At 42.2% G+C, this 26,150-nt stretch overlaps 1 long non-coding RNA gene across 2 annotated transcripts; it reads right to left on the reverse strand.

Annotated features, from left to right (window-relative positions):
- Window positions 1-19,061: 19,061 nt before the first annotated feature.
- Window positions 19,062-24,252, reverse strand: LOC123443172. 2 transcript variants are annotated; one of them, XR_006630585.1, is made up of 3 exons: window positions 23,703-24,252; window positions 23,580-23,639; window positions 19,062-19,624 (listed from the first exon to the last, which is right to left on the reverse strand). It is a non-coding gene; the product is annotated as an uncharacterized LOC123443172 (long non-coding RNA). The 2 variants fall into 2 exon arrangements; XR_006630584.1 differs by having other exon boundaries at window positions 19,062-19,660.
- Window positions 24,253-26,150: the final 1,898 nt, after the last annotated feature.

Below are 26,150 nucleotides of genomic sequence, written 5' to 3' on the forward strand. Positions count from 1 at the left end.
GGTTGTTGGGTGCCTACCACATGATACTACAATATGTAACCATAATTTCCAAGTACCTACTCAGCATGCAATTGGGTATAGAAAGGTGGAACTACCATGCATAGAAAAACATAGGTGATAGTATGATCAAAGTGACTTGCCTCATGATGTTGACGAAGAAGAATTTCTCGAGAAATAACTTGATAGACTACTCCTCACTCTTCGATGAAATCTATATAACAAACATATCATTCACATAAGCACTCATACTAGAAATCATTCTAGCAATCAAAACAAAAGAGAGAGCGAATAAGAATCCGAAAGGAACTTCAAATAAAACTAGGGAGTCTTCTACTACATCAACACTAAATAGTTTTTGTTCTAACTGAAAATAAAACATTAACATAACAGAGAACTAAGATATAAATTTAACTGAGATAAAATAAAATATTTTTCATAAAACTATTTGAAGGTATTTTCAAATGGGAGTTAAACTAATAGAGAAATCAATTGCAAGTTATTAGAGAACTAGAATTGATTTTATAATAACAAATAAAATGAAAAATAAAAACTTGTTGAAAACCTACTGTTAACTAACAGAAACAAAACATAATCTTTCTGAAATATAAAATAAAAATAATTTAAAAACAACTAAAGACAGAAATATAGTCATAATCCTAAAAGAAGTGAAACAGAAAGTGTTTCACAAGCAATAATGAGCTAAAATACTCAAAAAATTCTGAAATTTTTACCACTGATAAATAGGATCACTAGTGATCGGTAGCAAAAAAGAATCAAGTTAAAAGCTATTTTTAAACTCCGGGAATAAGAAAAACAAGCTTTAATTCAAATCTGATCTAACTCAATTTTTATAAATCCAAACATAGACAAATTATATATTTTCGGAAACTACAAGAAAATTTTGATCTAACGCAAAAACAATCAGCATCATTGGATTTCTAGATAAAAAGTTATAAGCTAAACAAGAATGGAACTAAATTTGTTACGGAATTAATCTGAAAACGAAAACGGCGACGTGGCGAGATCTGATTGGTTGTCGGGTGTGTGTTGCATAGGCTAGACAGCGGACGGCCGCTATATAAAAAACCTCTTCGGCTAAACTTACTAATAAGGAAAAACCGCCGGTTCTTTTAAAAGAACCGAAGGGGTATGCTGGATCTAATCTAACCCATTGATCTAAGATCCTACGGTGGAAAAAAAACTAGAGGAGGGAGGGGATCTCACCGTGGACACACGAGGCTGGGAGCTCCGGTGGCTACTCCGGCGAGGGTGGAGAGGCACTCCGGCGAGGGGAGGAATCTCCTGGGAGGGGACCGGTGGAGGAGAGGGGGCTGCTGTGGGGAAGGGGGGCGCAGGGGGGCGATGGGGAGAGGCAGGGGGTTCCTGGCGATGGTGTTCCTGGCAGGAAGCTCGTGGGGATGGGGAGGGGTGCAGGGGGGTGCTGTGGGAACCACGGGTGTTGGAGGTGGTGCGGCAGGGGGTAGGGGAAGGCACTGGGGCGACGCAGGGAGCTCCTGGAGGGGGGGCGCTGGGGTTAAGCTCCTGTCGAGCTCCTGTCGATGGAGAAGATGGCGATGGTGGCGCCGAGGCTAAGAGCGGGGAAACGAAGATTTTTTTTAGGGGAATGGAAAGAGGAGGCCGAGGGGGTTCTTATAGGGGTGGTGGGAGGCGTCGGGAGGGAAAGAAGCTCGCGATTCCCGGAGGGGAAGCTTCGTGGGAAGTTTCTGCCATGGCCACAGAAGGAATGAACGTGAGGTAGGAGAAGGAGTAGTAATGGGCATGATTTGTTTCCTAAAGTGGCCCAGGTACCTTCCTAATAAGAGACCACTTTCCAAATTTTATTAAAACGGGAATTAAAATGATTAAAAGCAAATGAAATATTCCTCGGAATATAGGGGTATAATATATTAAAATTTTCAGAAAAAAAATCCAAAAAGATGGGCATTTTTCCACTACCAAAATAAATACTTCAAAAAAATGTTTTTTTAGAAAATCCCTAAATTGGTTTATTTTATTTTTGCAAATATTTCTCAAATAAACCTTGGGTTTTATGGTCCAAATATTTCAAAGGAATATCCCCGGTTTGGAGGGTCATGTTCTTCCTCTCTTTCTTGCTTGGCAAGAATTATTTTCGGGGTATTTCTCGGGGAAGAAAGATAGAGAAGCAAGGGCAAATATTTGAAAGAATTCAAATGCAAAACTCCGTTCAAATTCTTTATAGTTGAAGAGGTCATGTCATCTTCTCTCATTGCTTTTAATTGGATGGATTTGAATTTACTTCAGAAGGGGAAAGTCATTTTATTCCCTCTCATTCAAAAGTTTTTGAAAAGTTTCAAACTCCACTCAAGTTTCAATCACTCAATCAAACAAACAAACAATCTAATAATTATTTTTAATTCCAAAATTTGGGATGTTACAGGTCATATGCAAATTGGTATCTAACTTTCTCAAGGACCATCTCGGTCTAATCCGATTCAACTAAAGTTGAAGAAACAGACACCCGACAGTCATCTTTATGCAACAAGTTGCATGTTAGTCGATGAAACCGTTCTCGCGGAAGCGTACGAGTAAACTTGGTCCGGTCCGCTTCAATCCAACAATATCATCGAATCAAGAAAATACTAAGGAGGGCAGCAAATTGAACATCAACGCCCACTGCTGCCTCTTGAGCTTGGGTTGGTTTTTCCCTTGAAGAGGAAAGGGTGATGCAGCACAGGAGCAGTAAGTATTTTTCCCAATTTGAAAACCAAGGTATCAATCCAGTAGGAGAATCAAGCCAAGTGTCCAGAGTAACTGCGCAAACACAAACGAGATTGCACCCAATGCTATAAAGGGGTTGTCAATCCCTTCAAGATTGATTGCAAAGTCAGATCTGAAGGCGGAAAGTGCAACGAAGTAAAAGTGTAAGGCTGAAAATTGGTGTGAAGTAGACCCGGGGGGCATAGTGTTCACTAGAGGCTTCTCTCAAAATAGCAAATATTATGGTGGGTGAACAAATTATTGTCGAGCAATTGATAGAACCGCGCAAAGTCATGATGATATCTAAGGCAATGATCATACATATAGGCATCACGTCGAAAACAAGTAGACCGATACTTTCTGCATCTACTACTATTACTCCACACATCGACCGCTATCCAGCATGCATCTAGTGTATTGAGTTCATGACAAACAGAGTAACGCCTTAAGCAAGATGACATGATGTAGAGGGATAAACTCAAATCAATGATGTAAACCCCATCTTTTTACCCTTGATGTCAACAACACGATGCGTGCCTCGCTACCCCTTCTGTCACTGGGTGAGGTCACCGCACGGTATGAACCCAAAACCAAGCACTTCTCCCATTGCAAGAATCATAGATCAAGTTGGCCAAACAGAACCCACAACTCGAAGAGAATTACAAGGATATGACATCATGCATATAAGAGATCAGAAGAAACTCAAATAAGATTCATAGATAATTTGATCATCAATCCACAATTCATCGGATCTCGACAAACACACCGCAAAATAAGATTACATCGGATAGATCTCCATGAAGATCATGTAGAACTTTGTATTGAAGATCCAAGAGAGAGAAAAAAATCATCTAGCTACTAGCTATGGACCCGAAGGTCTATGGTGAACTACTCACTCATCATCGGAGAGGTCATGGTGTTGATGAAGAAGCCCTCCGTATCCGAATACCCCCTCCAGCAGGGCACCAGAACGTGCCCCACATGGGATCTTGCGGAGACAGAAGCTTGTGGCGGAGGAGAAGTATTTTCATGGATATCTCGCGCAGTTTTGGAATTTTCGGGAATTTATAGGCGGAAGAGGTAGGGAAGACGACCCATAGGGGGCCCACAAGCCTGCTAGGCGTGGAACCCCCTGGCCGTGCCTAGGGGGCTTGTGGCCTCCCCTGGTGGCCTCTGCGTTGGTTCTCACATCCCCTGCGTATCTTCTGTTCCGGAAAAAAAATCTTTTTGGAAGTTTTATTCCGTTTGGACACCGTTTAAAATTCTCCTCTGAAAGGGGTCAAAAACACGGAAAAAACAGGAACTGGCACTTGGCACTGAGTAAATAAGTTAGTCCCAAAAAAGATACAAAAGGCATACAAAACATCCAAAGTTTGACAAGATAATAGCATGGAACCATCAAAAATTATTGATACGTTGGAGACATATCAAGCATCCCCAAGCTTAACTCCTGCTCGTCCTCGAGTAGGGAAGTGATAAAGACTGAATTTTTGATGTGGAATGCTACCTAGCATAGTTGTCATTTGTAACTTTTTCCATGTGACATGAATGTTCAGATCCGTAAGATTCAAAACAATAGTTTGCTATTGACATGAAAACAATAATACTTCAAGCAAACTAGCAAGGTAATAATGAACTTTTGAAATAACAAGGCCAAAAAAAGTTATCCCTACAAAATCATATAGTCTGGCTATGCTCCATCATCCCCACACAACTAACTTAAATCATGCACAACTCCGGTATTGGCCAAGAAATTTTTTTTGCACTCTTACTTTCTCAAACCTTTTTTAACTCTCACGCAATACATGCGCGTGAGCCATGGATATAGCACTATGGTGGAATAGAGTGTGGTGGAGGTTGTGAGACAAAAAGGAGGAGATGGTCACATTGACTCGGCATATCAAAGGGCTATGGAAATGCCCATTAATAGATGTCAATGTCAATGAGTAGGAATTGCCATACAAAGGATGCACTAGAGCTATAAGTATGTGAAAGCTCAAAAGGAGAACTAGTGGGTGTGCATCCAACTTGCTTGCTCACGAAGACCTTGGGCAATTTTTTAGGAAGCCCATCATTGGAATATACAAGCCAAGTTATATAATTAAGATTCCCACTAGCATATGGTGGTGACAAAACGAGAGGCTCTCAATCATGAAGAACATGGTGCTTATATGAAGCACAAGTCTGGAAAGAGATAGTAGCATTGTCCCTTCTCTCTTTTTCTCTTTTTTTGTTTGGGCTCTTTGGCCTCTTTCTGTTGGAAATATGCCCTAGAGGCAATAATAAATTAGTTATTATTATATTTCTTAGTTCATGATAATCGTTTATTATCCATGCTATAATTGTATTGATTGGAAACACAATACTTGTGTGGATACATAGACAAAACACTGCCCCTAGTAAGCCTCTAGTTGACTAGCTCGTTGATCAAAGATGATCAAGGTTTCCTGGCCATAGGCAAGTGTTGTCACTTGATAACGGGATCACATCATTAGGAGAATAATGTGATGGACTAGACCCAAACTAATAGACGTAGCATGTTGATCGTGTCATTTTGTTGCTACTGTTTTCTGCGTGTCAAGTATTTGTTCCTATGACCATGAGATCATATAACTCACGGACACCGGAGGAATGCTTTGCGTGTATCAAGCGTCGCAACATAACTGGGTGACTATAAATATGCTCTACAGGTATCTCCAAAGGTGTTCGTTGAGTTAGTATGGATCGAGACTGGGATTTGTCACTCCGTGTGACGGAGAGGTATCTCGGGGCCCACTCGGTAATACAACATCACACACAAGCCTTGCAAGCAATGTGACTTAGTGTAAGTTACGGGATCTTGTATTACGGAACGAGTAAAGAGACTTGCCGGTAAACGAGATTGAAATAGGTATAGGGATACCGACGATCGAATCTCGGGCAAGTAACATACCGAAGGACAAAGGGAATGACATACGGGATTATATGAATCCTTGGCACTGAGGTTCAAACGATAAGATCTTCGTAGAATATGTAGGATCCAATATGGGCATCCAGGTCCCGCTATTGGATATTGACCGAGGAGTCTCTCGGGTCATGTCTAGATAGTTCTCGAACCCGCAGGGTCTGCACACTTAAGGTTCGACGTTGTTTTATGCGTATTTGAGTTATATGGTTGGTTACTGAATGTTGTTCAGAGTCCTGGATGAGATCACGGACGTCACGAGGGTTTCCGGAATGGTCCGGAAATGAAGATTGATATATAGGATGACCTCATTTGATTATCGGAAGGTTTTCGGAGTTACCGGGAATGACGAATGGGTTCCGGGAGTTCACCGGGGGGGCCACCCACCCCGGGGAAGCCCATGGGTGTTTGGGGTGCCGCACCAGCCCTTAGTGGGCTGGTGAGACAGCCCAAGAGAGGCCTATGCGCATAGGAAAGAAAATCAAAGAGGAAAGGAAAAAAAGGAAGGAGGTGGGAAAGGGAAGAAGGACTCCACCTTCCAAACCAAGTAGATTTCGGTTTGGGAGGGGGAGACCTTCCCCCTTGGATCGGCCGACTCCCTTGGGAGTCCTTGGACCCAAGGCAAGTCTCCCCCCTCCTCCTCCTATATATAGTGGGGTTTTAGGGCTGATTTGTGACAACTTTGCCACGGCAGCCCGACCACATATCTCCACGGTTTTACCTCTAGATCGCGTTTCTGCGGAGCTCGGGCGAAGCTCTGCTGAGACAAGATCATCACCAACCTCCGGAGCGCCGTCACGCTGTCGGAGAACTCTTCTACCTCTCTGTCTCTCTTGCTGGATCAAGAAGGCCGAGATCATCGTCAAGTTGTACATGTGCGGAACGCGGAGGTGTCGTCCGTTCGGCACTAGATCGTGGGACTGTTCGCGGGATAGTTCGCGGGGCGGATCGAGGGACGTGAAGACGTTCCACTACATCAACCGCGTTCACTAACGCTTCTGTTGTACGATCTACAAGGGTACGTAGATCACTCATCCCCTCTCGTAGATGGGCATCACCATGATAGGTCTTCGTGCGCGTAGGAAAATTTTTGTTTCCCATGCGACGTTCCCCAACACTTTCCATATCTTTTTTTTATGTGGGCAACTTTGGCCTCTTATTTTTATTTCCTCACATGGGACAATGCTCTAATAATGATGATCATCACACTTTTATTTACTCGCAGCTCAAAGCTTAGAACGACGATGACTTTATAGGAAATGCCTCCGGCAGTGTACCGAGATGTGCAACGATCTAGCTTGGCGTATGACATTGCAACATCTCGCTAGCTATCTTACGATCATGCAATGGAAATATGAGAGTGACGGCACAAGTCATGAGACGGAATGGTGGGAGTTGCATGGCAATATATCTCAGAATGGCTATGAAAATGCCATAGTAGGTAGGTATGGTGGCCGTTCTGAGAAAGGCATATGGTGGGTTTGTGCACCGGCGAAAATTGCGCTGTACTAGAGAGGCTAGCAATGGTGGAAGGTAAAAGTGAATATATACCATGGACTCACATTAGTCATGAAGAACTCACATACTTGTTGCAAAAAAATTATTAGTAATCGAAACAAAGTGCTAAACGCATACTCCTAGAGGAAGGGTTGGTAGGTGTAAACCATCGCGCGATCCCGACCGCAACACAAAGGTTGACAATCAATAGATCAATTATGCTCCGACTTCCTAACATAGCAGTTCACCATACGTGCATGTTACGAGAATCGCTGACTTCAACACAAGTATTTCTAGATTCACAACACCCTACTAACATAACTCTTAATATTACCAAATCCACGTCCCAAAACTAATTGAGAGGAATCAAACTTCTCTTTCTACTCAACGCACATGAAGATGGAAGTTTTATTGTATCCTCTTTGGGTACCTATCACCTTTGGGACTACTTTCATAGCACAAGCCAACTACCAAGTTACGCACCGCCGTGCTCTAAAAGATCTAAGTGAAGCACATAGAGCAAAGTTTTCTAGCTCAAAAGATATAAGTGAAGCACAATGAGTATTCTAGCAAATTCACGATGAGTGCGTGTCTCTCTAAAAAGGTGTGCAGAAAGGATGATTGTGACGCAACAAAAATAAAAGACTCCTACGATACAAGACGCTCCAAGCAAAACACATATCATGAGGTGAATAAAAATATAGGTCCAAGTAATGTTACCGATGGATTGAAGACGAAAGAGGGGATGCCTTCCCGGGGCATCCCCAAGCTTAGGCGTTTTGGTGTCCTTGAATTTGGCTTGGGATGACTCGGGCATCCCCAAGCTTGAGCTCTTTCCACTCTTTATCCCTTTGTCCATGAGAACATCACCCAAAACTTGAAAACTTCACAACACAAAACTTAAACAGAAACTCGTGATATCATTAGCACAAGAAAACAAACTACCACCTCTTTAGGTACTGTAGCAATATTTATTTCTATTTATATTGGTGTTATATTACTGTATTCTCACTTTTCCATGGCTAGTAACCCCCGATACTATCCATAGTTTCATCAAAACAAGAACCAATACAACAAAAACAGACTAGTCTGTAGCAATCTGTATACTTCGTATACTTATGGTACCTCAAAAATTCTGAAAAGTTACGAAAGCCAGGGAAAAAGTCATATCAACCAGCAGCAAAAAGAATCAACTCAAAAGCTCTTTCTGGATAAAAATAAAAAATAATCTTGTGAGCGAAAAGTTTCTGTATTTTTCCAGCAGGATCAAACAACCAACACCAAACTAGTCATAAAGGTTTAGCTTGGCTCAAACACAAAAAGAAACACAAAAAACACAATCATAACAGAATTATGATGGTGTGGACGCAACAAAACAGAAAGAAAAATATAAATTCATTGGGTTGCCTCCCAACAAGCGCTATTGTTTAACGCCCTTAGCTAGGCATAAGGTGATGGAATCACGTATCGTCGTCTTTGGTACTCAAACCATAAGTAGCCCTCATCATGGATTCATAAGGCAATATTATTTTCTTTCTAGGAAAATGATCCATGCCCTTCTTTAAAGGAAATTGAAATCTAATATTCCCTTCCTTCATATCGATGATAGCACCAATAGTCCTTAGGAAAGGTCTACCAAGAATAATAGGGCATGTAGGATTGCAATCAATATCAACCACAATGAAATCCACGGGTACATAGTTCCTATTTGCAATAATAAGAACATCATTGATCCTTCCCATGGGTTTCTTGACAGTAGAATCCACAAGATGCAAATTAAGAGAGCACTCCTCAATCTCATTAAAGCCTAGAACATCACATAAAGACTTTGGAATCGCGGAAACACTAGCACCCAAATCACACAAAGCATTGCATTCATAGTTTTTGATTTTGATTTTGATAGTAGGTTCCCACTCATCATGAAGCTTTCTAGGAATATAAACTTCCAACTCAAGTTTCTCTTCAAGAGATTTTATCATGGCTTCGACGATATGATCGGTAAAGGCCTTGTTTTGGCTATAAGCGTGTGGAGATTTTAGCATGGATTGCATCAAGGAAATGCATTCAATCAAGGAGCAACTATCATAATTGAATTCCTTGAAATCCAAAGTAGTAGTTTCATTACTACTCAAAGTATTGATATCTTCTACTCCACTTTCAATGCTTTTAGCATCATGATAGATGAACTCCGAATCATTGGGGCGTTTTGCAACCAAAGTAGATTCATATCCAGTCCCATCATCATTAGGTTTGACACAAGAAAAAAAGGATTCAATGGGAGTCACACCAAGAACTTTAAGATCTTCGTGATTCTTATCACAAGAACACTCCTTTTTAAGCCATTCATGTCTAGCACGAATTTGGGCGGTTCTTTCTTTGCTCTCATTCATGGAAACACGCATAGCTTTCAAAGTTTCATTCATATTAATCTTGGGAGGATCACATCTAACTTTCAAAGCATCAATATCGATAGACATTCTATCAACGCTCCTAGCCAAATCATCAATTTTGAGTAGTTTTTCCTCTATGGACGCATTGAAAATCTTTTGTGAGTTGACAAACTCTTTGATATTACTCTCTAGATCAGAGGGTAATATATTATAATTTCCATGAGTATTGTTGTAGGAGTTGCCAAAGTTACTAGAGGGGTTACTAGGAAAAGGCCTAGGAACATAGTTTCCTCTAAAAGCATTGTTGTGGCCGAAATTATTCCTAGCAACAAAATTACCGTCCAAGCTTTCGTTGCTACTCTCAATCAAGAAAGACAAGGGCATATCATTAGGATCTAAAGGAGCACTTCTACTAGCAACCAAATTCATTAACTCATCCATCTTAGCAATCAATGAGTTAATTTCTTCTATAGTGTGTACCTTCTTACTAGTAGGTGACCTTTCAGTGTGCCACTGAGAGTAGTTTGTCATGATATTGTCTAGGAGTTTTATGGCTTCTCCTAATGTGATTTCCATGAACATTCCACCTGAGGCGGAGTCCAAGATATTTCTAGAAGCGGAATTGAAGCCAGAGTAGAAGATTTGTATAATCATCCAAAGACTCAAGCCATGAGCGGGACAATTTCTAATCATCAATTTCATTCTCTCCCAAGATTGTGCAACATATTCATGATCAAGTTGCTTAAAATTCATGATATCATTACAGAGAGAGATAATCTTAGCCGGCGGAAAATACTTGGATATATAAGCATCTTTGCACTTGTTCCAAGAATCAATACTATTTTTGGGCAAAGATGAAAACCAAGTTTTTGCTCGGTCTCGCAACGAGAACGGAAAAAGCTTCAATTTAATCACATCATTATCCACATCTTTCTTCTTTTTCATATCGGAAAGCTCAATGAAGGTATTAAGATGGGATATGACATCTTCACTAGGAAGGCCGGAGAATTGCACTTTCATAACAAGATTCAGCAAAGCAGCATTGATTTCGTATGATTCCGCACTAGTGGCGGGAGCAATCGGAGTACTAATAAAATCATTATTATTAGTATTCGAGAAGTCACAAAGTTTGGTGTTTTCATTCATGGTGACTTCAGCAAGCAAACAAGCACACAAGCGAACAGAAAGCAAGCGAGAGAAAAGGGCAAACGAAAAAGGCAAATATTTTTGTAAATTTTTGTTTTTCAGAAGTGGGGGAGAGGAAACGAGAGGCAAAAACGTAAATGCAAGAGATGAGTTTGCGACACTTACTTGGATGAGCTTCACCTAGAACTTGATCCTCCCCGGAAACGGCGCCAGAAATCCTTCTGCTGCCTCTTGAGCTTGCGTTGGTTTTTCCCTTGAAGAGGAAAGGGTGATGCAGCATAGGAGCATAAAGTATTTCTCTCAGTTTGAGAACCAAGGTATCAATCCAGTAGGAGAATCAAGCCAAGTGTCCAGAGTACCTACGCAAACACAAACGAGCTTGCACCCAACGCTATAAAGGGGTTGTCAATCCCTTCAAGATTGATTGCAAAGTAGAAGGCGGAAAGTGCAACGAAGTAAAAGTGTAAGGCTGAAAATATGGTGTGAACTAGACCCGGGGGCCATAGTGTTCACTAGAGGCTTCTCTCAAAATAGCAAACACTACGGTGGGTGAAAAATTATTGTCGAGCAATTGACAGAACCGCGCAAAATCATGACGATATCTAAGGCAATGATCATACATATAGGCATCACATCTGAAACAAGTAGACCGATACTTTCTGCATCTACTACTATTACTCCACACATTGACCGCTATCCAGCATGCATCTAGTGTATTGAGTTCATGACGAACAGAGTAACGCCTTAAGCAAGATGACATGATGTAGAGGGATAAACTCAAACCAATGATGTAAACCCCATCTTTTTACCCTTGATGGCAACAACATGATGCGTGCCTCGCTGCCCCTTCTATCACTGGGTGAGGTCACCGCACAGTATGAACCCAAAACCAAGCACTTCTCCCATTGCAAGAATCGTAGATCAAGTTGGCCAAACAAAACCCACAACTCCAAGAGAATTACAAGGATATGAAATCATGCATATAAGAGATGAGAAGAAACTCAAATAAGATTCATAGATAATATGATCATAAATCCACAATTCATCGGATCTTGACAAACACACCGCAAAAGAAGATTACATCGGATAGATATCCATGAAGATCATGGAGAACTTTGTATTGAAGATCCAAGAGAGAGAAGAAGCCATCTAGCTACTAGCTATGGACCCGAAGGTCTATGGTGAACTACTCACGCATCATCGGAGAGGTCATGGTGTTGATGAAGAAGCCCTCCGTGTCCGAATCCCCCTCCGGCAGGGCACCAGAACGTGCCCCAGATGGGATCTTGCGGAGACAGAAGCTTGCGGCGGCGGAAAAGTATTTTCGTGGATCTCTCGCGCAGTTTTGGATTTTTCGGGAATTTATAGGCGGAAGAGGTAGGGTATACGAGCCATAGGGGGCCCACAAGCCTGCTAGGCGCCCCCCCAGGCCGCGCCTAGGGGGCTTGTGGCCTGCCCTAGTGGCCTCTGCCTTGGTTCTCACATCCCCTGCGTATCTTCTGTTCCGGAAAAAATCTTTTCGGAAGTTTTATTCCATTTGGACACCGTTTAAAATTCTCCTCTGAAAGGGGTCAAAAACACGGAAAAAACAGGAACTCGCACTTGGCACTGAGTTAATAAGTTAGTCCCAAAAAAGATATAAAAGGCATACAAAACATCCAAAGTTTGACAAGATAATAGCATGGAACCACCAAAAATTATAGATACGTTGGAGACGTATCACCCACAAACTCTTTTGTGTTCTACTCGAGATATCATCTATGCATGAACCTAGCTCATGATGCCACTGTTGGGGAACGTTGCATGGGAAACAAAAAAATCGTATGCACACGCAAGACCTATCCATGGTGATGAACATCTACGAGAGGGGAGAGTGCATCTACATACCCTTGTAGATATCTAAGAGGAAGCGTATATAACACGGTTGATGTAGTCGAACATCTTCGCAACCCAAATCGCAGTCCGTATCACGATCTCATCACGAACCGTCCCGTGATCTCATCACGATCCATTCCGATCTAGTGCCGAACGAACGACACCTCCCCGTTCAGCACACGCACAGCTAGATGACAATCTCCTCCTTCTTAATCCAGCAAGAGAGACGAAGAGGTAGCTGAATTCTCCGGCAGCATGATGATGTGGCGGTGATGGTGGTGCAGCTACTCTGGCAGGGCTTCGCCATACCGTACCGAACTAGCTACGGGGTGTCACGAAGTGGTGGAGGGAGAGAGGGTTGCGTCTTGGCTTGAGGTGCCAAAAGCCTCTCTCGCCTCCACTATATATAGGAGGGAGGGGAGGGGTGGTGCCCTAGGGCAAGGCCCTAGGATTAGGCCGAACCAAGAGGAGGAGGAGGAGTCCTCCTCCAATACAACTTGGAAGGACGAGTCCTCCTTCCCCAATTCGGTTTTGGCCCACTCTCCTTTCCTTTTCTCACTTGGCCGAAATAGGGCTCCTTTGGGCTGGCCACTAGCCCACTAAGAGATGGTGTGCCACCCTTGGGCCTCTTTGGTTCTCTCCCGGGTGGGTGGCCCCTCCCGGTGGAACTCCGGAACCCATTCGTCACTCCCGGTACTTTATCGGTAATGCCCGAAAACCTTCCGGAAGCCAAATGGATACTTTCTACATATCAATCTTCGTCTTCGGACCATTCCGGAAACCCTCGTGACATCCCGATCTCATCTGGGACTCCGAACAACCTTTGGTTACCAACATCAATAATTCAACTATACCAAAACATCACCGAACCTTAAGTGTGCAGTCCATGTGGTTCGAGAACTACGTAGACATGACCTGAGACACTCTCCGGTCAATAACCAATAGCGGAACCTGGATGCCCATATTGGCTCCTACATATTCTACGAAGATCTTTATCGGCTGGACCTCTATGTCAAGGATTCAGTTAATCCCGTATGTTGTTCCTTTTGTCCATCGGTATGTTACTTGCCTGAGATTCGATAGTCGGTATCTCTATACCTAGTTCAATCTCGTTACTAGCAAGTCTCTTGACTCATTCCGTAATACAAGATCCCGTGACTAACTCCTTAGTCACATTTCTTGCAAGGCTTATTGTGATGTTGTATTACCGAGTGGGCCCCGAGATACCTCTCCGTCATACGGAGTGACAAATCCCAGTCTCGATTCACGCCGACCCAACACACACCTTCGGAGATACCTATAGAGCACCTTTATAGTCACCCAGTTACGTTGCAACGTTTGATACACACAAGATATTCCTTCGGTGTACGGAAGTTGCATGATCTCATGGTCATAGGAACAGATACATTGACATGCACAAAACAGTAGCAACAAACTAACACGATCATATGCTACGTTCATATTTTGGGTCTTGTCCATCATATCCTAGTGATGTGATCACCTAATCAAGTGACAACACTTGTCTATGGCCAGGAAACCTTGACCATGTTTGATCAACGAGCTAGTCAACTAGAGACTCACTAGGGACTATGTGTTTTCTATGTATCCACGCATGTATTTGAGTTTCCAATAAATACAATTCTGGCATGGATAATAAACGATTATCATGAACAAAGAACTATAATAATAGGAAATTTATTATTGCCTTTAGGGCATATTTCTAATATTAATTATTGTGGTAAATACAAGATATATCAAAGTGAACACACTGAAAATCAAAGGATGGAGAAATACAATACAAGCGTCCACGATACCATTTGGAGAGGAATACTTGCGCATCCCACAAGTTGGAGATAGGTTGATCTCTGTTCTTCAATACGGAGATGTCGGAGTTCGCCTTTATTATGCTTTTTTTACCTAGGAGAGAGTAGTAGTTAGTGTTCCAACCTTGTGATAACTTGGTCATTTGCTACTATGATAACAACAAGAATGATGAGGAGTTCATCTTTTTTATGCTATTTTACCTAGAATATTGAAGAGCTTTTTAACTAGTATGTACAATGATGAGGAGTAATACGATGTCGTGTAATGCTTTCTTCATTGCTATATGTACATACTAGCTAGCCTCTAGTTGACATCGACCGTAAACACTAACAAGCATAAGGAACCAAAGATGATGGACACAAAAATAAAAGAGGAAAACACAATATGAAACCCCTAAACCCTCCAAAAACCGCTAAACCCCTCTTTGAAAAAAACAGCTCCTCGCATCTGCTGACGCGTGCCCGCCTTTTAGTCCCGGTTGGTGTCACCAATCGGGACTAAAGGTCCCCGCCCCGTGGCGCCCCAAAGCAGCCCCGTGGAGCACCGTTAGGCCCGGTTTATAACACAACCAGGACTAAAAGTTTCGCCCTTTTGTCCCGATTGCTTAGTCCCAGTTTTCCAACCGGGACTAAAAGTTTCGACCTTTTGTCCCGATTGCATAGTCCCGGTTTTCCAACCGGGACTAAAGGCCCTTTGGAACCGAGACTAAAGGCTCGTTTTCCAGTACTGATATATCAGGGTGTAATCGACAATATCCGCTCCACCAAACTGAAGCATAACCTGTGAAAGAGCCAACCATGACCTTAATTTTCTTATATTTAGCAAAATTATGGGAAGCAAATATATCATTTATTTCAAATTCCCATTCAATATATAAATCATGTCTAAAATGGCCATTAAATGGTGGTATAGAAACATTAACCTGATGATGTGCATTTGTATCTCTCTCCACCTCCCGTAACATTTGTTGTGGTGGCACATCTCCCACGATCGAAGAAGCCCATGAACTGACAACTTTGGATCCTGTCAAGACTAGTATAAACAAGAAACAAAAATCCAAGAATATTGTTCCCATGAATACTAGGATGTGGTGGTAAAACGCTCATAGTAAAGCAAATATCAATGTCTTATAAATTCTTATCATGCAACTGGTGGTGACCGGCAACCTACGTTGTTAATATCTTTGAAGATTGAGTAAAGCGATTACCAAGTGAGTGTATGTATACACGGTGTAAATATATATGGAGCTTGGAAGGCTTAATATATGATAGCAAAATATTAGCAATAATCAATTTAGAGATGCAATGTTGAATAAACGCTCAACGATGGTACTATGCTGGTCCTAGGCTAGGCCTTACTAGAGACGCAAGCCTAGAACACTAAAGGACTCACGGCATACCGCTAGTATCAGCAACGGTTGATATGAAGTACCTCTAAATAGCAATATATAAGTGAAGATCACAATGCCATTAAAGATAATGAAGTTAAATAACCGCTAAGCATGATATACCAAAATTCTCTCTCAACTTTCCTTCAGAAAATATTATGTCAAATTTCTGATATTTTCTCTCAAGATTTCCACTGACCGAAGCTTTTCAATGCAAACAGAATCACTCAATTTCGATTTTGTATGTGGAGTAAAAAAATTCGGTAGCGAACCTGAAAAATATTGACAAACTGTGTTCGCGACCTTCGGAGGCCAAAAAGTCATATTTAAAAGCTGATTTGGAGGTGATAATAATGAACAAGATTGATGAACTATTGAGATGGGGCTCATCGATAGCTTGAAATTGAGTACTCGTGGAGCCAAAACAGACTTCGTATGAGGAAGATACACCTGTTTTAGTGAACACTGCACAAAAAAGTTTCCAATCCGAATTCAGATACAGGATTGAGTCTAAATAGATCCGAAATTTGTTTTTTTCACTTCCCTTTTTTCTCTCACTTTTTTTACTTTTTTATTTTATTTTTTTCTCTTACTTCTTTTTATCTTCTCTCCAACAATCAAATAAGATGTAGATTGGATCAAGCATAGATGCGAATGACCTCAAGTATGATAATATGGCAATGAAAAATTTGAGCACGTGGTGAATATTGATAGATGGTGGTCGATGACAATGAAAGGGATGATGATGCAGCGGTGGTGTAGCTAATTTGAATAGAACTCAAAACTCTAAAAGAACTAGACCCTAAGACCAACAACTTGACATGACGATGCAACCGATAATTCAACTATACAAGCACTAAAAAGAAAAGTGCAAAGGCTCAGACTACCTTGGACGAAGGATGAATAGATCTAACTTTTTGTGTGGCTTTTTCTTGGGAAATAGGTAAGAAAAATAAATATAATCAAGGGATACTGGAAATGCTCATCGAGCAACTTGAAAAGTGATACCACTTGATAGAGGCGAGTGTGTCCCGATCTTTCGATGAGATGGTGGCAATCAATTTGGTGGAGACGAATTTGATGATCTGACTATAAACGTGCACGACGTTGTGCCTTAGCAATCGCTAAACCAACTCCAAGATGTTAGCACGATTAACCTCACCACGAAGGTCTCTTCCTGCAAGAAATCAAAAAACAAGCAAGAATATGATAAAAGCAATCTGAATATTGTGAATATATACGAAGTATTGATAAGGGTGGGGATCCGAAAGCGGTCTTGGTCTGGTCGTTGGACACAAACAAAATACACGAAGTTGCAATGGCTAACTTTTAACTAAACAAAACTCAACCAAAAAGCTACCAGGTTGATCTACTTATATAGGAGAAAGGGTGGCGGTCAATGAGATGGGAGGACGTCCCAAGGCAACCTAAAACTAACCCTAGGTCGTACAAGGCCTATGGGCCAAAGTGGAGGTGATGCAACACATTTGGACTTGTAGTTTGACTCAGATTCTGATGCAACGCCAGATTGTTTCATCAATATCTCCATGCTCCGAACGAATTTTAAGGTGATTCCAATTGGGCCGGAACATACATAAAATCTACTTTCCAACAGAAAAAATCACCCAATTCGGAGTCCGCATGAAAACGTTGTTGACGTTTTGAGACAGGTATGTGTGTGCAATCCGAATCTGAGTCCAGAACATGAGAGAGTTGGGCTTTATCTTCTCTTGGGATAAAAGTGACGTGAGAGAACTTATTGAACAACACATAATCATTTCCTTTGATGTGAGAGGACTTCTTGAATAACACCTAATCATTTCTTCTTTCTTTGTCTTCACGCATGGTTCGTGCAAGCGTTCGACAATTCTACATTATGCATGGAATAAAAATGGGATAATTAGATTTATGCCCCTAGTTGTGTCCCACTCGGTTGTTTTATCCCTAATTTCAGAAGGTCACCGGTTCTGTCCAAGTCACTTCGCTCCTCTTATGCTTTTGCCCTTTGAACGTTTGACCGCAAGTTTTGGAAATTAGGGGTAAAAGGTCACCGGTTCTGTCCAAGCAGTCAAAGGGAAAAAAACCATAAGAGGAGTGAAGTGACTTGGACAGAACCGGTGACTTTTGGAAATTAGGGGTAAAACAGCCGAGTGGGACACAACTAGGGGCATAAATCTAATTATCCCAATAGAAATAGATGAAGTGTTTTTGTTTCGGATAACATAAATAAATTATTGTATAATTATTATAAAAATCACCTCACAAATATATAAATATGAAATATTTTTGGTCGTATCCAAGATATCCATGTCTTCATCACTAACTCACCTTGACAGGGACCCCTAGTCCACGACTTCCTTAGTGGGGAGTTGTTTTGTTAAAATAAAGTCATGTCTCAGTATAAAGATGATCGGTAGCAATTTTGTTGTAGGGTTAGCATTTTTAAAGAAGCTCTACCAACCATGGTGAATTTTTTTACCAACGAGATGGGAGCCGCTCGCACATGCATCATTAGCGTGTGTGGTCATGCTTGCAAGTAGCTAGGCGGCCAACCGGCTTTGTGTTAAGAGTATCATGTGGCTACCTCGGTTGAACCGGCAACTCTTGTGAGTTCACCAACGAATAAGTTCAATCAGATTTGGCATCCTCATATGCCCTCTAAAATTAAATCTTCTTGTGGCAAGCTTTCAGGGCCCGGCTTCCGGCGACAGATCGGATCCGAAAACGCAATGGCCCGGGTTCGGATCGTTGCGCCCTGTGTGAGGAGTTGGAAGACACCAATCATATCTTTTTCCATTGTGTCTTGGCTAAAATGATTTGGTGTTGTTTTCTATCGTGGCTTCATGCTTCTTGGGGCCGTGTTTCCTTCTCTGACCTACGGACTTTAGCAACACCTTTGGTGGGGGCCACGAAACGTCTGTTTTGGATTGGGTTTGCGACGGCCTGTTGGGAATTATGGAACACCAGGAACAAGTTTACCAATGAACATACCTTTTCGTCCAAACCCGTTGATTGCTTATATAAAGCTTGCATGTTCTTGCAGCAGTGGACATTATTGACTAAAACTGAAGATCGCGTCGGCTTTGACCTGATGCTATGCAAGATTTGGGCCACAGCTTCCCCCCTCTCGCTGCAGGAGCCCGCTGCCTAGCCTCTTGGTGGTCGCGTACTTGGAGGCCGTGCCACCTTTATCTTGATGTTGCTTATGGGTCAGACTACGTGCCGTGGTTGGGGCCTGCGTGCCATGTACCCCTTAAACTATCTACTCCCCTTTTGGCATGGGTGCCTTTTAAACCTCTCTCTCTGTTATCTGTGCTGTTACTCTACCTGGTGGCTTTATCTATAAAGTCGGGCCTATGCCTTTTAACTAAAAAATTGTTGATGAACTTTTTTTTGAACCGGGCGAACCCCTTTCCATTACCAGCATAACGGAAATACAAAGTTTAGCAAAAGAAAAAAACAGAAAGGGTGCAAGTTCAAAGCATTTTTGGGAAACCCACCATAGGCACTCGTCATCGAGCAGCCTACCGCAGGGCGAAAACCCAAAAACACCATAGAAGCGCAACTGACAACCTAGAACCAAAGTCAAATAGAGGACACAAGTCTAAGACAAACCAGGATACAATCAGATTCACTCAGGAATCGACCAAACACCCACGCAGGGGTCTAAAACTCCTAACAGCGAAGGCTAAAACTTGTAGCATCACCACCATCACTGGGTACCCTTTGGGGCAACACAAATCTGCATCATGCTAGTTGCATGGTTCTTCAGCATCTTAGCTCCACGCTACATTGCCTCTCAATCATCCCCCGTCAGCAGACCTTTCCAGTATGTAAGATAACCACAAGCAGTGTAAACTACATCAAAGGGGGATCTCAGCTTTTTATTTTCAAAAGTAGCACGATTACGACAATTCACAACGCACAGCAAACTGCAGCTAGACCAAAGATATAGAATCTGACCCCATTAGGAAGAAATATAAAGGACCACGAAAAGTATTGCCAGATATTATTAGGGCCCAGTTTAGTACCAAGCATGCAACCAATTGTTCTCCAGACCACCCTGGCAACAGGGCAAGTAAAGCATAAATGTTGCAAAGTCTCCCGCTCTTTACAGAACGAGCAACTAGGATTACCACCCCATTTCTTCCTTTTCATCACATCACGAGTAAGTAAGCATCCTGAAACAGTTGCCAGAGGAAAATCTGAATCTTAAGAGGAATTTTAGCTCTTCAAATACATCTATAATCAGAGCCCGTAATATTTCTTTCTAGGTATTCATAAACAGATTTAGTAGAGAAATTCTTCCTACTCCCGAGCGTCCAGACAATTTGGTCTGGAACATCAGAAGTAGTCCATCCTTCAAGAGTTTTCTTAAGATCTTCCCATTGACATAAAAGGGAATAGTGCATCTGTCTCCTGAAGAAATCAGCATCCACCCCTATTTTGAATTTTCCAACTGTTATATTCCGGTGGTTACATGTGTTAAACAGCTCGGCATACGTGTTTTCAGCGGCGGGTTACCGTGAATGGGACCAAACCAAAGTCTGGCAATGTTACCAGAGTTTAATACAACTTCTCTACCAGCCATGTAGTAAGGTTTCACCTTCATAATGACCTTCCAGATTGGAGAGTCCACAAATTTGCTCGTCACCGAAGCCACATCATCCCTTTTAAGGTACTTGGCCTTAATCACCTCTTGCCATAACTCATTCCGGGTTTCTAGTAAGGAGACTAATATTTTGTTTGTGAAGATCTTTCACTCCCAAACCCCCTTTTCTTTTAGATCTGCAAATACGCTCCCATTTCACCAAATGATATCTCTTATTCCTCTCATATTCACGCCAAAAGAATTTTTCCCGATGTTTATCCAGTTTATAAATCACCATCTTAGGAAGTAGAAACATGGACATATAATAGTATACAATACTGGTAAGGGAAGAGTTCATCAAGATCAGCCTACCCCCCGAGGATGCCGCATTGCCTATCCAAGTCTCACAACATTTTAGGAATTTCTCATCCACAAAGGACTAATCCAGGTTTCCAAGATTGGTATAGCTGACCGGCACCCCCAGATATTTCATAGGAAAATGCCCAATCTGGCAGTTAAACAGGTCAGCATATCTTTTTAAGATGTCATCATCACCTCCTACACATAGGATCTCACTCTTATCAAAGTTTATCTTGAGTCCACACGTCAGCTCAAACATATAAAGCAGGACTTTTATATTGACAGCCGCATCATAGTCATGCTCAAAACAAATGACGGTATCGTCTGCATATTGAAGGATAGCTATACCTCCGTCAATCAGGTCGGGATCAAGGCCAGTTAGGAGGCACTCCCTTTGGGCATTTAAGATCATCTTAGAGAGCGTTTCAACCGCAAGATTAAATAGGAACGGAGAGAAAGGGTCTCCCTGGCGTACCCCCTTGTGACTCTGAAAGTAGTGGCCTTTTTCATTATTATGCTTGATACTCATCGTGCCATTATAAAGAATCTTATTAACCCAACCACACCAAGTATCACCAAAACCTCGGTTTCGGTGACATTCCAATAGGAAATCCTAGTTGATTTTATCTTAGGCTTTCTCAAAGTCCATCTTTAAAACTATACCAAGTTTTTTTCTGCGTTGCGTATGGTGTAGGACTTCATGTAAGGTTAGAATACCATCCATTATGTTCCTATGTTTAATGAATGCATTTTGATGTCTACTGATCAGGATATCTGAGTAGATAGCGACTCTATCATTCAATACCTTAGTAATCAGCTTATAAGGACACCGCAACAAACATATGGGTCTATATTGTTGGATCTTTTTTGCTCCATTTAACTTAGGAATCAGAGTGATCACCCCATAGTTCAACCGGGCCACATCAAAAGTGTTATTGTGAAAGGCTTCAAACAAATTCATCAAGTCTTTCTTGACGAAATCCCAGCAATGTTTATAAAACTCCGTTGGTATATTATCGGGGCCAGGTGCTCTATTACTATCCATAGAAAACAAGGCTTTCTTCACTTCTTCCTCAGTGAAGTTACTAGTAAGTAGATTTTTATCCTCAACACTAAGCTTTTCCTCCGCGGACTAAGTGTCAGACAATAAGTGAAACATGTTCCCCCTAGCTGGACCAAACAATTCCTTGTAGTAGTTAGTCGCATGAGCCAGAAGGTTTGGGGTTCCCACAATCAAAACATCCCCATTGGTGAATGAGTGAATTGTATTTTTCCTCTTTCTACCATTAGCAACCCTATGGAAAAATGCAGTGTTCTGGTCTCCTTTTAGCAACCAACGTTCGTTCAATTGTCGGAGCCAGAACAACTCTTGTTTGGCTAAACTCTCATTGAATTCGGCATACAACAAAGTTCTTTTTTCTTATATCTCACGGTCTAAAGGGCCAGCTTCGTCCATGCTCTCAATATCCTCTAACTCCTTCTTAATGTCAGCTTTCCTCTTCCTATCATGACCAAAAGCATTAGACCCCCATCCTTTGAAATACTTCTTAATACATTTCAGCTTGATATTAAGAATATCAATAGGGTCATCCGCCCCAACAGGTTGTTCCCAAATACTCTTAGCTTTAGGATAAAACTCGTCATTCTTTAACCAAGAAAGCTCAAACCTAAACTCACGAGCAACAGGAGACCCCCGCTTAATAGCATCTGAGGACAATAGAAGAGGATTATGATCAGATACATCTCTAACAAGTTTACGTACTGAAACCAAAGGGTACATGTCCTCCCAATCAAAGCTCATAAGCACCCTGTCCAACTTCTCCAGAGTGGGATGATTCTCCTAATTAGTCCAAGTATACTTACCACCTCCCATGTGTATCTCCCAAAGGCTCAAGAAATTGACGACCATATTGAACTTGTCCGTGAACTTCGAGTTACCAGGATTCCTATTCTTTTCATCCATCCCCCGAAGTAAGGGACATTAAGACTGCTACAGGTACCAAGCATCTCATCCAGGAAATCATCCTTTCGGTCGTCATGAGTTGCTCCATATACCACTATCAGAGCCCACACACATTTCTTCTTCACATCAAATACAGTGACTTGAACAAGGAAGTTCCCTATCGCCCAGGAGACTATCTCAAGAGTCTGTTTGCTAATACCACAGAGGATACCACCAGACCTACTTACAGAAGGTAAATGATTCCAAGTGAAGTTACCAAAGGGGTCCACTTTGTTCAAGAATTTCGGAGGAAACTCTTTCTTTTTAGTTTCTTGTATGCCTATAAAATCAAGGGAATGATCTTTTATGATATCACAGAAACAGGTAGCCATTCCCCTCCTACCCGCTCCCCTACAATTTCAAAAAAAAACATTCATTTGATAACGTGAGGTTTTTTCTTTTCCCTGGCAGCCCTACTAGGAAGCACAGTAGGGGTACCCTCGCCTTTTTTCAAGGAAACCTCATTTTTTTTACTTCGGGTCACCGGTCTAGTTATCAGCACGGATTTTTTCCATTGTTCTTCTTTCTAGATTTAACCACCGTGAATTCCTCGTCTTCAAAAATATTTTCCTCACTCCAGTTCAAATCCAAAGGAGTCGGCTCTCCATTGGCATTTATAAGAACCATGTTACCCACATCTCTCTCATTTTCAACAATATCAACTTTTACATCATTATAGTTATTATTTCTAAATTTCTCTACCTCCCTAATCACATCAATATTAGCAAAATCAGCATCAGGTATGTGAACCCCCATTTTAACCGCAGCTAATATCTTCTCAGGATTCGATAAAGCATCAAAAGAATTAGGGATATGGGTAGTACCTTCAATAACTCTCTTTTTGCAGCAGCTACAGCTTTCTTCTAAATTTTCTCCATCTTGCTCTGCACATTTCAAAGACTGAATCACAGGTTTTCTTTAGTAACCAAGGAAGGAGTAGGAATCACCTCAGTGGCCCAAAGATGAATCAGGGGATTCAACTTTGTAAATCGTAGCTTCACTTTCAGCCTCCCCCGAGCAGCGCCAGTTATCACACCCTCAGGAGATTTTCTCACCACAACAGTAAAGAATTTTTTATTACTACCATGGGATATGCTCTTATCAATCTTATTATTCAACTTTTCTAGACTTGCTTGTTTTTCCTCTTCCATGTAGAACTGTTGATGAACTAGAAACCCACTAAGTTGTAATTTAGAAAAAAAGTCTTGTCCAAACATTTTTTTTGTCTGGACCAAACATGGCCTAGCTCCTATCATCATTTGAGTCACAATGTGTTTGGATGTTCCGATGCAATGGACAAGCAGTAACTAACTATCATAGCTGCCTCGTGTTAGCTAGCTACATGCATCCTGCAACGGACTTGATGCTCCGCGTGCAGTAAGAAGCGCTCCAACGCATATATTGACTGAATCGTGTTTGTGGTCAGTCGATTGACCGATAAATTACTTTCAGTCGACTGACATGTAGCCAGTCCCATGAGAAATTGTATCAAGTAAATATCTCAACGCACAAATCGACAGCCACGACAGCGGATACAAATAACGTCGCCTACACACGGTAAGCGAGGGAAGGGGCGAACGAACCGAGGGAGGAAGTCGACGGAGAACATGGGTCCACGCATGTGCATGCATCCATCCATGGATACGGCAGGACAGGAGGTCCTTGATCATTGCGGGAAGCTCGGCGCCCAACGAGGCAACGCCAACGAGAAGGGCACCGATGGATCGAATCAAAACAGCCAAGCACGCACCTCACGGCCCTCATCCCAATCTCCACTGGGCCTCTCCACGCAGGCACGCACGATCTCGCAGCAGCCATGTACAGATGTACTGTACTACTGTACTCGACGTAGCCAAAACGCCCAACCGGTAGGAGAGACGTCGCGCTCGGCGCATGCTGCGTACGACGCGAGAACACCGCCCGAAAGGAAGACGGGGGACCCACGCACCGCCGCAGCAGTTGCGCGCCGGCGCTCGGGCCGGCCAGTCAGCGGGCGAGGGACGACGCGCGGCGTCGCTTGCGGTGCGGTGCGGTGGGTGCGAGGCCGCTGTCGAGCCGGATCAGGGATCACGCGGCGCAGGCGCGACTTCCTTGGGTCGCATGGGGGTGGACCGACCGGCCGGCATCTTGCTTGCCTTCGGCCTTGGCTTTGTCCAACTCCAACAACGTGCTCTTCCTCTTGAAACTTGGCTCTGGCCTTCCGATCGATCGCCGGAAAAAGTGGGAACGAAAGAAAACGAGGTGCAGATGGTTTCCAGCCTAGTTTCTGAGGGAAGGCGACAGCTAACTACGAACGGTTTGCTACTCACCGGCCAGATTTCGAATCATTTGTGGCTAGGGGTTTTAAGAGCAAGTACAATAAAGTACTATCAGCAGACTGTAAGAATTAAAATATTATATTTTTACTGAGTAGGATGAGAGAGAAGGGAAGCAGGCTCTTCATGAAAAGCCAGTTTTAGCACGTGCTCCTAGGTGCTTTGTGAGAATGAAAGGTGGACCATATATAATAAAAGTAGTACTCTTTTATAGCTAGCTATTGTACAAGCTAGCTATAAGATGGGCTATAAGACTGCTTATAGCCAGCAGTTGGCTATACTATTAACCATGCTCTAAGGTACAGTCAGCAGACTGTAAGGATTAAAATACTATATTTTTGCTGAGTTGGATGAGAGAGAAGAGGAGAGAGAAGGGAAGCGAGCTCTTCGTGAAGAGCCAGCTCTAGCACGTGCTCCTAGGTACTTTGTGAGAATGAAAGGTGGGTCATATATGATAAAAGTAGTATTCTTTTATAGCTGAGTATTATACAAGCTAGCTATAAGATGAGCTACAAGACTGCTTATAGCCAGCAGTTGGCTATACTATTAACCATGCTCTAAATAGGGAGAGGTGCATTCCTAGTCAAGCTCTCGGTGAACAATGTGGCCTGGATCACTTTTTTGAGTTAAGAGGGTGCTTGGATACGTTTTAGTTCCATGACTAAAAGTAATGGGACTAAAACTTGCTAGCCTCACCCATGCTTAGATTCAAATACTAAAGAGACTAAAATCAGGTTAATGAGCATTTATTATCCTTCAAACCCTCCAATCCAGAACTTGCACGAGGAGTTAAATGAGGAGAGAGAGGACTAATGCACATTTTAGTAGGGTACCCCTTACTAAAAGATTTTAGCCTCAAGACTAGTTTTAGCCTCTCTTTAGTGAGGGGTGCTTGGAATTTTAACCTCTTAAAGAGACTAGTTTTAGTCTATTGGATCCAAGCACCCTCTAAGTTACTTTAGTTGGTGCATTGATCGGCTCGATTACAAAGTAAGCTCAAATATAATAGTGACATATAAGCATGCTTGCATGTCATTTTGACAGTGTAGACGCAAGCAAAGAGAAGAAAATTGGCCCACA

Source organism: Hordeum vulgare, chromosome 3H (genome assembly GCF_904849725.1).
Source record: "Hordeum vulgare subsp. vulgare chromosome 3H, MorexV3_pseudomolecules_assembly, whole genome shotgun sequence".
NCBI classification, from domain to species: domain Eukaryota; kingdom Viridiplantae; phylum Streptophyta; class Magnoliopsida; order Poales; family Poaceae; genus Hordeum; species Hordeum vulgare.